General features: G+C 36.8%; 1 long non-coding RNA gene across 1 annotated transcript in view; it reads left to right on the forward strand.

The window, feature by feature from the left end:
* Nucleotides 1-498: 498 nt before the first annotated feature.
* The window catches only part of LOC122446164, a 171,957-nt gene continuing 157,486 nt past the window's right edge, over nt 499-14,969 (forward strand). The window contains exon 1 of the long non-coding RNA XR_006270798.1: nt 499-580. This is a non-coding gene — a long non-coding RNA (uncharacterized LOC122446164). The remainder of the gene's footprint in view (nt 581-14,969) is intronic.

A 14,969-nucleotide genomic window follows, 5' to 3' on the forward strand; every position in this document is an offset into this window, starting at 1 on the left:
TGAATAAAACTGGCAAGAGTGGACATCCTTGTCTTGTTCCTGATCTTAGAGGAAATGTTTTCAATTTTTCAACATTGAGAATGGTGTTTTCTGTGGGTTTATCACATATGGCCTTTATTATATTATATTGAGTAAGGCTCTCTCTGTGCCCATTTTCTGGAGAGTTTTTATCATGAATGCATGCTGAATTTTGTCAAAAGCTTTTTCTGTATCTATTGAGATGATCATATGGTTCTTATTCTTTAGTTTGTTAATGTAGTGTACATACATTACATTACATTATCACATACACTACATATGATTGATTTTCATATATTGTAGATAATTTGAATCTCTTGGATAAATCCCACTTGATTACAGTGTATGATCTTTTTAATGTGCTGTTAGATTCAATTTGCTAAATGATCTTTTGTTACTTTATTTTTGTAGACTCAAAGTGGCAGAATCGAAAGAAGTCTAGAAAAGAACTAAGAAGCACAAGCTTTATCTTCAGCTCAGCCAATAACCAGCTGTACAGTGAGTCAGAACTCTGGGCCTCATCTGTGAAAAGCTGTAAAATGTCTTCTAACTCTATTAAAAGGTCTGGATCTTTTTATTTTTCTAATTTATGTCTCAGCATCTGTTGAGTATTCTCTACTGTAACCTGCCTACAAAGAACATTTAAAAATTCTCCAGTTAATATATTCAAGAAGTAGAATTAATAGTTTGCTTGGCTTTATAAACTTAAAAAACTGGAAGCAGGGTTGGTGATTTCCAAATCCTAATGTAAAGTGCATGTTTTCTTATGATCATGCTAATATGTCATTGAATTCAGTTTGCTAATCTTTTTTGAGGACTTTTGTGTCTGTTCATCAAGGATTGTGACCTGCAGTTTGCTTTCCTTGGTCTGTCTTTTTCTGGCTTTGCTTTCAGGGTAATGGTGACCTTGTAAAATGAGTTTGGAATCATTTTCTTTTCTTCAACTTTTGAAAGAGCTTGAGAAGGATTGACATTAATTCTTTAAATGTTTGGTAGAATTCACCATGAAACCATTTGTTCATAGACTTTTCTTCGTTGGGCGATGTTTGGTTACTGATTCGAACTCTTGATTGCTATTGGTCTGTTAAGATTGTCTATCTAATCATGATTTAGTCTTAGTAGGTGATATAGTTCTAGTAGTCTATCCATTTCCTTAAAAGTTCTCCCTCTGGAAGGACCACCACCTCCCCACTCCCTAGAGTGGCTACAGGAGGGGGTCCCAGAGGCGCTCCGTGGCTGAAGGTGTGGGGTCCTCTCCCTACCCCTAGTCAGTGGCTCTGCAGTTCTTGTTGCCTCACGCTGTGACACCTCTGTCTCCAGCTAGAGGTGCAGGGCTTGTGTGGGACTTCCGATCCAGTGGGGGTCAGAGGCCCAAGCTCTGCCAGCATGGCCTTGACCCCAGAGTTGCCCTGCCTTTCCCACTGTGTACCTGGCTGCCAATAGCAGAGCGGAGAGCTTAATTTTGGATTTAGTTCCCGAATCAATCATCTCACCAGGGGAAATTTTAATTTAAAACTTAAAAGAGACTTTTCTAAAAGTTCTCCCTCTTCTCCGGGGCAGTTAGCCTCCCCGTCTCCATTGGTTAGGGAGAGGGGATGGTGTTCACTCTGTGGAAATTCTACATACTATGTTGTTGTGAATAGCAGGTACAACTAGGGGTGGAGGGATAGGTAAGACATCATATGAAAACAGGGGGATTAAACGAAAACCATACTGAAAGGTGAACTGTGTGTGTGTTCTAAGTCGCTTCAGTTACGTCTGACTCTTTGAGACACTATGGACTGTAGCCTACCAGGCTCCTCTGAACAGGCCTGGATTCTCCAGGCAAAAATACTGGACTTAAAAAAAAAAATACTGGACTAGGTTTCCACACCCTCTGTCAGGGGATCTTCCTGACCCAGGGATCGAACCTGCGTCTCTTGGGTCTCCTGCATTGGCAAGCAGGTTCTTTACCACTAACACCATCTGGGAAGCCCAAGGGGTGAACTACTCTGTCCCAAAACCTAGACCTCATTTGACTCCCACAATACTACCAGCCAACCTTCTAATATCGGGGCAAAATACTGAGATATATCTTTGAAGAAACTGACCAAACTGAGAACAAAGGTACTAACTTGGGAGATACAGGAACTATATCCAACAACACTGCTAGATCCAGAGCTCCTCTTCCCAATGAGGCTAGCCAATTCACCAATTCTTCCACCCAATCAGCTTTTTAAGCATTTCATCCTTAAAAGAGATTCTGCCACCAGTCTCCTGGGAGGGGAGAGGGACTGGAGGTTGAATCAATAACCAATAGCCAATGATTTAATCAATCATGACAATGTAGTGAAGCTTCCACAAAAAACTGGAGGACAGGCTCTGGAGAGCTTCCAGGTTGGTGAACATGTGGAGAGTAGGAGAAGTTGTACACTGGGAGGGAGCATGGAAGCTGTGCACCTTTCCCCTATGTAACTCTTCCATCTGGCTCTTCTGAAGTTACATCCCTTTATAGTGAACCAGTGATGTAGTAAGTAAAATGTTTCTTTGGGATCTATAAGCCATTCTAGCAAATTTATCAAACTTCTAATTTATACATGCAGAAGTACAGGTGACAACCCTGGACTTGTGACTGGCAGCTGAAGTCTAAGGAGGGGATCACTAGACCCTGTAGTCTATAGCAGGTCTATCAGAAGAAGCAAAGATAATAACCTGAAGCTTTTTCTGTTATTTATCAAGTTGAGCTTATTCCCTGCTATTCTTGGATTTCTGAGAGGTTTTATAGTTTTTATCATGACTAGGTCCTCAGTTTTACCAAATACTTTATCAATGTGATCATGTGATTTTAATTCTTTAGCTTGTTGATGTGATGGATTATATTGACTGATTTTCAAATATTGAATAAGCCTTGCATTCTTATTCTAAACCCCATTTGATTATTTTAAATATTTTTATGTATCAGTTCAGTTCAGTCACTCAGTCGTGTCCGACTCTTTGCGACCCCATGAACGGCTGCACGCCAGGCCTCCCTGTCCATCACCAACTCCCGGAGTCCACCCAAACTCAAGTCCATTGCGTTGGTGATGCCATCCAACCATCTCATCCTCTGTCCCCTTCTTCTCCTGTCCTCCATCTTTCCCAGCATCAGGGTCTTTTCAAATGAGTCAGCTCTTCGCATCAGGTAGCCAAATATAACTGAATTCTATTTGTTATATCTCAATACTGTGCATCTATCGCCATGTAGGATATAACTCTGTAGTTTTCTTTTTTGTTGTTCTTTGTCTTGTTTAATGCCAGAGGAATGCCTATTTCATGGAGCAAGTTAGAAAGTGTCCCCCTTTATCTAATTTTCTGGAAAAAATTCATAGAATATGTGTTAATTGCTCTTTAAACATGTGATCAGATTCTTCAGCCAAACCATCTGGCTCTGGAGATTTCTTTTTTAGAGGAATTTTAAATTACAAATTCAGATGATCTGTGTAATATATTTTTAGTGTTATATATTTTATACCAGTTTCACAGTTGTGAACAGTTTATACTCTTTGAGAAATTGGTATGTTTCATCTAATTGTCAAATTTATCTGTGTAGAGTTATTCATGGTATTTGTTTATTATCCTTTTGATGTCTATAGAGTCTGTAGTGATATAGCCTGTTTCATTCCTGAAACTAATAGTTTGCTTCTTTACTCTTTTTATTTTCCTTTGCCACTATTACTGGGACTTATCAATTTTGTTTTTCTTTTCAAAGAACCAGCGTCCCTCTGCCTCGTTGTGGTTGATCAGTCACTAAGTTGTGTTTGACTTTATGCAACCGAATAAACTGCAGCACACCAGGCTTCCTTGTCCTTCACTATCTCCCTGAGTTTGCTCAAAATCCTATCCATTGAGTCAGTGATGCCATCCAACCATCTCATCCTCTTGAATGATTATATTGACTGATTTTCAAGTATTGAATCAGTCTTGCTTTCCTATTCTAAACCCCATTTGATTATTTTAAATATTTTTATGTATAAAAATTCTACTTACTATATCTCAATACTGTGCATCTATCTTCATGTAGGATATATAATACTCTGCATCTATCTCCATGTTACCCCCTTTTCCTCTTGCCCTCAGTCTTTTCCAGCATTAGAGTCTTTTCCAACGAGTTGGCTCTTCGAATCAGGTGCCCAAAGTATTGGAGCTTCAGCTTCAGTATCAGTCCTTCCAATGAATATTCAGGGTTGATTTTCCTTTAGGATTGCCTGGTTTAACTCCTGGTTGTCCAATGGACTCTCTTCTCTCTCCGCCATTTGTTTTCTCTATTGTTTTTCTATTTCTGTTTGTATTTACTTCTGTTCTCATTATTTCATTCCTTTCTCTTTATTTGGTATATTTTGTTCTTTTTTCTAATTTCTTAAGTTGGAAGCTTAGAATATTGTTTTGAGGCTTTTTTTGCTTATGGCAAATAGATGGGGAAACAGTGGAAACTGTGACAGACTTTATTTTGGGGGGCTCCAAAATCACTGCAGATGGTGACTGCAGCCATGAAATTAAAAGATGCTTACTCCTCGAAAGAAAAGTTATGACCAACTTAGACAGCATATTAAAAAGCAGGGACATTACTTTGCCAATAAAGGTCTATCTGGTCAAAGCTATGGTTTTTCCAGTAGTCATGTATGGATGTGAGTTTTGTACTATAAAGAAAGCTGAGCACTGAAGAATTGATGCCTTTGAGCTGTGGTGTTGGAGAAAACTCCTGAGAATCCCTTGGACAGCAAGGAGATCCAACCAATCCATCCTAAAGGAAATCAGTCCTGAATATTCATTGGAAGGACTGATGCCGAAGCTGAAACTCTAGTACTTTGGTCACCTGATGGGAAGAACTGACCTATTGGAAAAGACCTTGATGCTGAGAAAGACTGAGGGCAGGAGGAGAAGGGGATGACAGAAGCTAAGATGGTTGGATGGCATCACTGACTCAATGGACATGAGTTTGAGTAAACTCCAAGAGTTGGTGATGGACAGGTAGGCCTGGCGTGCTGCAGTCCATGGGGTCACAAAGAGTCGGACACAACTGAGCAACTGAACTGAACTGAACAGATACTGCATTTTTTTGCAAATGAAAGGTTTGTGGCAATCCTTCACTGAGCAAATCTTTTGGCGCATTCCAACAGCACTTGCTTACTTTGTGTCTCTGTGTTTCCTTTTGGTAATTCTCACAGTGTTTCATATTTTTTCATGGTGTTCCTATATAATCTGCTGTTGTTGCATGGAGCATTCTATAAATATTGATTAGATCCTATAGGTTGATGATATTATATTGAGTTTTTCTACACTTGTGATTTTGTCTAGTTTTTCCATCACTATGACAGAAAGATGTTGAAGTCTCCAACTAAAACTATTGATTTCTTTCTTTTTTCTTTCAATTCTATCATTTTTACTTTACATGTTTTTAATGTCTCTTGTCTGGTGATACAAACTTAGGATTATTATGTCTTCTTGGTGAATTTACCCTCTTATCATTATATAATTTACCTCTCTGTCTCTGATAAATTTTTTTCCTTTTGTCTGATATTAATATAACTATCCATACTTTTTTTGTTAATGTTTGCATGGTATATCTTTCCATATTTTAAAATTTTAACCTATGTATATCTTTATATTTATTTAAGATGAGTTTCTTATAGACAGCATATAGTTAAGCCATGTTTTCATTTGTTCTCTTTAACCAACTGCCAATTTCTATTTTTTAATTGATATATTTAGACTACTTTTAATGTAATTATTGATGTTTTAGAAATGCCATTTTTGTGGGCTCTCTCCTTTTTATATTTCTATTCTCTTTCTCCTCTTCTCTGTGTTTTATTTGAACATATTTAGATTACCATTTATTTGAAGTGTTTTTGAGTGTATGCCTTTGTGTAACTTTTTTAGTAGTGATCTAGGTATTAATTTAGGCTTCCCTGTGGCTCATTGGTAAAAAATCTGCCAATGCAGGAGAATGTGGATTTGATTCCTGGGTTGGCAAGATTCCCTGGAGAAGGAAATGGCAACTCACTCCAATGTTCTTGCCTGGAAAATCCCATGGACAGAGAAGCCTGGCAGGGTACAGGCCATGGTGTTGCAAAGAGCTGGACATTACTTAGTGACTAAATAACAACTAGGTATTAAGTTACACATACATAACTTATCATAGTCTACCTGTTTGAATGATGTTTAAAAATCTTGCTCCCCTTTACATCCATTTTTTCTTCACAGTTATAAAATAATTGTCTTAAATATTTCTTATACATATATTGAAAACTACTTCATAGTGATATCATTCTGCTTCAAACATCAAACATAATTTAGAAAATTCAAGAGAAGAAAGTCTATCATTATTTCCTATATTTTTGTTCTATTCATTATTCTTTCCTCTTTCCTGATGTTCTACAATTCCTTATTCTTATTGTTTCTTTCTGTTTAGATAATTTTCTTAGTTATTCTTTTTAGGATAAATCTGCTGGTGACAAACTCCCTTAGTTTCAATTCATCTGAGAATATTTTGATATTTTAAATTTCATTTATGAAGGATATTTTTGCTGGTTATGGAATTTTGGATTGACAGTTCTTTTCTTTCAACATTTGTAGAATCCTATGCCACTTCTGACCTCCCTGGTTTCTGATGGGAGATCTACTGTTTGTTGTTGTTGCTTTCCTATAGTGTTTCGACTGGGCTAGAACACTTATTGGCTAAAGGTTTTATATCTTGGAAAACTCTTCCTTTCCTGGTCCTTTGACTAGAGAGGATCAGAACTCTCATTTCCTTGGGGCTTTTGTGTCTGTTCTCACTGGCATCTCCTGATTACTGGCCTCTCCAGCATCTAGTCTGGGATATAGGAGTCAAAAAAGAAATCCCAAGGTAACTTAAAAATATGTCACTCCTTAAACTCCTAGCCAGTTTGCTCTCTGTATCTTACCACTCAGTCTTGTTATATTTGTTTTGCATATAAGGCCAATCATTTTAGCTGTACGTAGTTGGAGGACTAGGAAAAAATATGTCTACTCCATCTTTAAGGAAGTAGGTCTCCTTCAAACTGGACAAACCAAGTGCAGGCTGTGACATGGGGGGACTGGGAAAGTGAATTTTGGTGGCAACAGAGTGGCTAGATGTGGAAAGGCTGGAGGATAAACAATATCTTGGGAAGCACTGGAACTCAGACAAGTGGGCTTTTTATCACATGGGAAATGAAGCCAAGAACATTCAGAGCCAGTTTTTATTGGTATTGGGTGAGGTTAAAAAGCAGGTGGGGAAAAAAGACGGAGTAGGGAAGTGAAGAAAATTCACAGGACTGTAGGTGTGAGAGCTAATTCTGATTTTTTGCTGATGGTTGTTTTGTGATTTAGCCTAATTTAAATGCCAGACCTAAATCCTGTATGACCTTAAATGTGTGCCTGGTGAAATTTTCAAATTATTTTGAATGGAACTGTGTAACTCTGTGTACACGCATGTGTGTGCATATGTATATAACATGCAGGCACAAGCACATTCACATGCACACATGCATGTCAGGAGTACTGTGGTAGTAATGGAGATACAAGACTGGGTTTAAAAATAACATTGAAGGGACTTCAACCTGCTTTTTTATTTCCAACAAGATTCTAAAATATTGGAGATTTTTTAAGTACCTGCTTCTTATTTGCATTTAGAAAAGAGGGTCATATAAAGTAAGAAAATAGGTTTAAATAAAAAATGTGTTTAATTATGAGGTGATATAAGGGTCAAATAGGCAAAGATATTTTAAGTAAATCACAACCTATCTTTGCATCATGACTAGTTGCATAAAGTATGCAGAAATGTAATGGCCAGTCTTCAAAATTATGACTTCCAATATGATGAAAACCAGAAAAAGAAGCAATTAACCCAGAAAACAAAGATTTAACACTTAAATAGAAACTGTCAGTGATTACTTAGGTTGGAGTCATTCTAGTGCCAATTCATTTAACAATGGTTTGAAAATTAAGCAATTTTTAGTCTGCAGCACATGTCCAGGAAAAATCTGGTCTGCTTGATTGATTGAAGCATTACAGAAATTTCTAATTTAGAATTTAGAGATGCAGAGACTTGAGTGGTTACCATTACAAGAATTATTTGTCCTATTTCTCAGCCACTTCACTATTAGTTTGATTATTGAACTTAAAGTGACTCTGTTTATAAAACAAATTACTCCATTGTCAAATAGCTCAAAAAACTGCAAAGTAAATATTCCTCCTAATACCTTCACATCTATAAATTTGGCCACTGGAGAGTAACTACAATCATAATGGGCATTGGATCAGCAATCACAAGTTCAAGTCAACATTCTGGCTCTCCCAGTCACTAGCTTTGCTCCCTTGTAACCCTTCGCCACTTTTTGTCTGCTTCCTCCTGTTTGAAATTGGAACACAATCTCATTTCTAGCCTATGGAGCTGTTATGAGATTTCAAGAAATTCAGTGAAAGTGCCTTGGAAATCAGCAAGTGTTGAATACAATACATTGTTGCTCATTCTAACAGACTTACAGGTAAAATAAGTCTACAAGCTCTTCCACATTCACAATGAGACTTAATTTTAGTAAGCCAGTGATCATAAGATTATATGCTAAAGGCTCATAAATCACTTACTACATAAGCAGTTTCAGAATTCTGCTATTGGTTCAATTACATGCTTATAAAATCCATAATTTACAGCATTTAATCTTTTTTCTCTTTAAAGTATGATTTGCCAGTCTCTAATGCAAGAACCTATGTAACAATGCCCCCATTCTCCTGTTCCCTCAAATTCAAGGGTATAAACTTTGAATTATAAAATGAATAAATTCTGGGAATCTAAAGTCCAGCATGGTGATTATAGTTAACAATATTCTATTATACACTTGATTAGCCAAGACAATAGATCTTAAATGCTCTCACTACATATACACAAACTCACAACTGGGAGATGATGGAGGTATTAATTAGCTTGATTATGGTAATCATTTCATAGTGTATACTTCTTATATAAAATCATCACATGTGCATCCTAAATATGCACAATTTTTATTTGTCAATTATACCTCAGTAAAAATGGAAGCATGAGAACATTGGATGTAATATCACAACCACTATTTGAGAGATTCGCCATTTTCAAAGGAATTGGAGCTTCTTCTAGTATTTTATGTTTGGGATTTCAGAGTCTTTTTGAAGCCAAAGTTAAATTAAGTGGGAAAGTAGAAGATAGGACCAAAGCCCTTAAAATAACTGCAAATTCTTTCTTTCAGTCTGAAAATTATTCACTTAGATTGAAGCAGAAATAAATTAGGGATTATGCTTTTTTACCTTCTCTGCAACTTCTGAAAAATTCTTGGCACAGAGGACCACAGGTTAAAGGGAATATTTAAAAAATAAGGTTCACATATTGTTTGCTGTTTGCTTTATCCATATAACTCAACAGAAATATATATTTAGTCCAATATTTTTTATTGCTCAAAGAAGTGACTAGTTATCTCCCAGGGTCTAGGACCCAGTAATGGTATCTAACTAGATGTGATAGTTCAGCTATAGAAGTGTGGCTGCTTCTAAGACTCAGATGCCTCGTTCCTACTTGATTTTAATGTAGGTCATCTCTATAAGGCAGGGAGAAGTGAATAGAGTTGGCCTAACATGGAGGTGAACCAGGCAGACCATCACATAGAGTGTAATAATATACATGAGTTTGAAAGGCATCATCAACGGTTGTTCATCCATGAATGCAATGTTTACAAATATGCAAATATGTGATCTCTTTAAATCCTGTGAACAAACTATTACTATTATAGTATCTAACATAAAAAAGAAACTGTGACCCAGAGGAATTAAGAAACCTCAAGTGATAAAGGAAGTGGCAGGTATGGGTCTCAAACTCAGGTCTTAAGATTTCCAAATCTCCAACTCATCTGACACCACTGATGTCTTAAAACACATATTGGTCTGTGATGTAGCTCATACTGTTAGTTTTTAAAACTCTGGTGTTAATTAGGTGTTCTTATTTATAGTCTCCCAAACTTGAGTATAAGAACCATGCTTGCTATTTATTTTTCTCAAGAACCTAACATGTACCCTTATAAGAAAGTGTTTGTGAGAAAAGATTTCTTTTGAGTCATAGTTAGTATATTAGCTCATTAGCATCAGTTGGTATTTAACAGATATCAAGATATATGCATTTTGACAGGTAAGAGAATTATAAATCCTGAGCAGATGATATGGACAGAAATAATATGCAATTCTATGAATTATGAACTTAAAAAAATTCATAAAGGGAGCTGAGATTGGGCTCCTGGAGGAACCACTGAAGAAGAAAATCAGGTGAATGATAAGAGGATATCTCAGGTGGATGTGATATAATACAATATTTTACCATCTGGCCAATAGAACTTAGCCATAGAGATGAACTTCAGGGTAATTAAAGGGCAAAGTTCTCTAGAGGATTTTGTCTTTTATTCTGATCTTATTTATGTTTTCCCCTTTAGCACTCTTTGCTGACAAATCTTTGAGTTAGGGGATGTCACTCCAGATACCTCTCCTCCCTCCTTCCGTCCTGTCTTTCCTTCCTATATTTCTAGCAATGACCATAAGGCTTAATGTGTGTCTAATTATAAAAGGAATACATATTCAAAAATCACAAGAAATATGACCAAGTTTAAAAATGAAAAAAGAAAATTTCTGAAAGGTGTTTTAAGAAATAGCCACCGTTCTGATTATATAGTGCTTCAGACTTAGAACTACAGAGTAGAATTCAATACTATTTTATCAACCTCTGTTTTAACCTAGCATCATGTCTGACAGTTGCATAAGATGTTATTGCAATGTCTGGTCCATACTGAAAACCAATTTCCTATTATTGGGTATTGAGGTTGTTTTAATGAACATCTTCATACAACCATCCTTGTCAATTTGCATGATTATTTTTGATGGACAGAGTCATAGAAATGAAATTTCTGGGTCAAAAGAAATGCATATTTTTAATATTTCCTTGAGAAGTCTGCTAATAAGTTTGCCCTTTTTACTCTCTGTGATACAGGTCATTATCAAACTTTTAAATTTTTACAAGTGTAAGAGTTTTTTTTTAAGTTTCAATTTGTTGTTTTATTGAAGTATAGTTGACTTAAAGTGTTGTGTTAATTTCTGCTATATAGCAAAGTGACTCAGTTATACATATATATATATAGATTATTTTTTATATCCTTTCCCATTATTGTTTATCTTAGGATATTGAAGTAGTTCCCTATGCCATACAGTAGGACCTTATTGTTTATCCATGTTCTATGCAATAGTTTGCATCTATTAACCCCAAACTCTCAGTCCATCTCTCCCCCACCTTGCCACCTCTTGGCAACCATATCTGTTTTCTATGTCTGTGAGTCTGTTTCTGTTTCATAGATAAGTTCATCTGTGTCATAGTTCAGATTTCACATATAAGTGATACCATATGGTATTTGTTTTTTTCTGACTTACTTCACTTAGTATGATAATCTATGGTTATATCTTCATATTTATATTCAATCACTAGTAAAGTTGATCATTTTAAAAATAGAGATGGGACATATATTATTTCTTACTTTGTAATCTTTCTATTCATGTTCTTGCTTTAGTATTATATTTTTTCCTGATTTGTAAACATACTTCATATATATTTGTCTAGATAATGTTTTGAAATATAAATTTTATTTTTTCCTGCATTCTTGTGTCATCTCCCTGGCATTTTGTTACCCCCATTTATGACTCTGTGCTCTTTACTACTTTGGGGGAGATATGAGTTGTAGGAAATAGGAGTAGCCTGCAAGAAATTCCGGTTCCCTTTGCACCTTCCTCCCCCTCAAATCCTTAGATTCATTGAAGAGCACAAGATTTGAGGAAACTGTTGAGTGACCAGAAGTGAGAAGGGGAGAGAATTTTCTCCTAAGAACCCAAAAGAGTGATTATTTTGTCTGGGGAATTAGCAATATTTGATTAGACAAGCAAATGTTTATATTCATGAGTGAGTGTAACTCATCTGGCTGGGCAGCTAACTTTACAGGAAGCAGCTCTTTTACAGCTATCTCCAACACAGACACATCTATGAGACTTGTTACATTGTTTGCAACCACTGTGGGTATTTAACTCTGTCACTATGAAGTTAAAACAGGAGATTACTTGGAAACAGGATACTGTTGTGGAAAGGTCACTCTCTCAGTACAGCAGAAAGATCATCTAAGATTTGCTTCTGTCTCTGGCACTGATTGACCTTGGATAATCATGGTACTTCTTAAAACTTCCCTTCTCATTTTATGAGAGACATGACCAACAATACCAACAGGAGTAAATCAGAATCTGTCATGTTGATCTTGGGTGGCCTCAGCCTGCAATGGCTTAGAGTGGAGCTTGGGTTCCCAGCCAGAAACTGAGGCCAGGTCGTGGTGGTGAGAGCACCAAATCCTAGCCAATAAGTGGTCAGTGACGAGGACCCTGACCTTCAGCTTTGCAGAAAAGAGTTCCTGCAAAGATGGAAAGTAGTGAAGCAAGTATTTATTAAAAGGAAAAAGAGTACAGTACATGTGGATAGATACACAGGCAGACTCAGAGGGAGAGTCCCTGAATCCTGCCCCCATGGCAGTTTGCATTACTTTTATGGGGCATTTCTTCTGGTTTCCCTTTGGCCAGTCATTTTGATTTGCCTGGTTCAGAGTCCGTATTTGGTATATCTAAGGATCCTCCCGTATGTGCTCATGCATCTCTTAGCCAAGGTGGATTCCACTGAAGAGGCCTATGGGTAGAGCATTCCTTAGCATCATTTCCCTTTGACTGCCTAGAAGCCTTTCTGCACATGTGTGGTTGGGGAGGTCTCCTGACTTTGAGATTGAGAATTATGTGATCTGGGAAGGGCCCAGCCTCCTCTCTTAATTATCCTGCTATTCTTATCTTGGTGTTTCAATCCACAGGGAGTGAATTTCCCATTGCTTTACCCAGTGGGCGGGGGAGCCCATCTACCTCCTACCTCAGTGTCATTTATCAGACATTGATTAAGTGCCTGCTGTGTGCCAAGCACTGTTGTAGGCAAGAAGCTACAAGGAGGAAAGAAACAATTTCTGAGCCTTCAGGGAACATAGACATATACACAGGGAATTCTGCTACATCATAAAATCTATACTTTTGTATTTTATATTTTTTGTGTTTTTATATAAAATGTTTATTGTGATTTTACAGCAGTATTTTTCAATGCTCCAAATGAGATGTGAACAAAAATCATAGAAAAGCAAGTAAAACAATAACTAATTGTTTATAATTTTTTTCCTCTAAAACTCAAATGGCTTAGTACTACAGGATTTTTGAAAAAATAATTATCTTATTCAGTGCTTGATGATCTAACTGGTAGGGAAAGTTCATGCTCATGGAACAGTAAAACAATTGTAACCTCAAAATGAATGAGCAAAAATATCTGTTCATAATTGAATATTAGATATCTCCAGTGAGAGGGAAAATAATCATGAAGGATAAAATGAGAATTTTGTTGGACTTCACTGCATTTCATCTTATAATTTAAAATCTTTTTACTTTGAATGAACGATGATGGGAGCACCAAAGGGCTTCACCCAATCAAGGCCTCCAGGTACCTGATTTACTGGCAGTCTGACTGTTACAAGATTGATTCCTTAGATATATGGATCACTCTCTGGGCTCTCCTTGTAATTAATGGACATTTTGTTCAAGCATTCCTACTGCAAGGTTAGCAGATGTAGGCAAAGAAGAGAAAACCAAAAAAGCCTGATTTTAAAACTTGCTGGCAAGAGTTTTTGTGGCAGGAGCTATTCTAATGAGGCCTTTCCTTGTATTCTCTGCTATATTCATGTAAGTGATTAAGAATTTGGCCTTATATCTAAAATTCATTTGGGAACCTTCATTCCATTAGGATTACCATCAGTGTCCCCAGACTCCCCACTTCCAAAGAGTCTAGATAACAGGATTTTTCAAAAGTCTCTTTCCTTAAGAAGGTTTGCTAATACTCAATTGGAAAGGTTAAAATCTACATGCTTGATGACTTAAATGTTTTTGAAAAATCAATTAAAAAATGGTACCTCCTGCCAGCCATTGGAACTGTTGATGAGTTGAAATCCTTTCAATTTCTCTTGCTATTCAAAATGAGTCTCTAGTGTTTTTGCACTTTAGCCAAAAGCTTTTAGGCTTAGTAAAAAGCCCTCTGAGTCACAAGATAAAATGTATGTGCATTTCCCATTGCCTATCTTCAATCCAAATTTTCCATGTTTAAAAAGAAAATAGCAAAAATGAAAGATTTCAGAAGTCCCTGGTCACCTGTAGTCAAAATTGCATTTTACTCAGTTAACGTTTTCTAAGCTGAACATATGACTGAATGCTGCATTATCCAAGTAGCTTCTTATGTTTAGCATCAGAAGAGATTTGATGGCCTATACTAGCTTGAACACTCTTTTTAGCAAATGTACTGAGTTATAAGAAAGTATTTAGGGAAAGTGGGCTTTTTAAAGTTTGAAATCCATTGTGTTCTATACTACTTCTTTGTAGGATGGTGCTTAACTCCATGTTTTCTTGAATCAGGAAGGAAGATGGGCAGGCTTGAACCAAGGCTGTGCCCATGTGCCTCAGTGGGGCGAGGCAGTGAGGAGGTGGGTGGCAGGAGAAGGCAGTAGGTGTTGTACTCAAGGTTCATGTGACACCATGCACATATTACATACCTTGTCTTATTTCATCTTTATAACAGCCTTACAGATTTGGGCATCATTATTCTTGTTTTACAGATTAAAAGACCAAGAAAAGTTCAGTGACTTGCAAAAATCATGTAGCAAACACTTGGTTATGAATTAATCTCAGGCTTAGTCCACTCAAAAGTCTATATGCTCCATGCTGGTTTTCTACATGAGCCTGGGAGCTCAGAAAAATGGAAATCCTCTTCCAGCTGTGTTCCTCACAAAATGACCACATGATTATTCTGATGAGTTAGTGGA

This window comes from Cervus canadensis, chromosome 8 (assembly GCF_019320065.1).
Source record: "Cervus canadensis isolate Bull #8, Minnesota chromosome 8, ASM1932006v1, whole genome shotgun sequence".
NCBI classification, from domain to species: domain Eukaryota; kingdom Metazoa; phylum Chordata; class Mammalia; order Artiodactyla; family Cervidae; genus Cervus; species Cervus canadensis.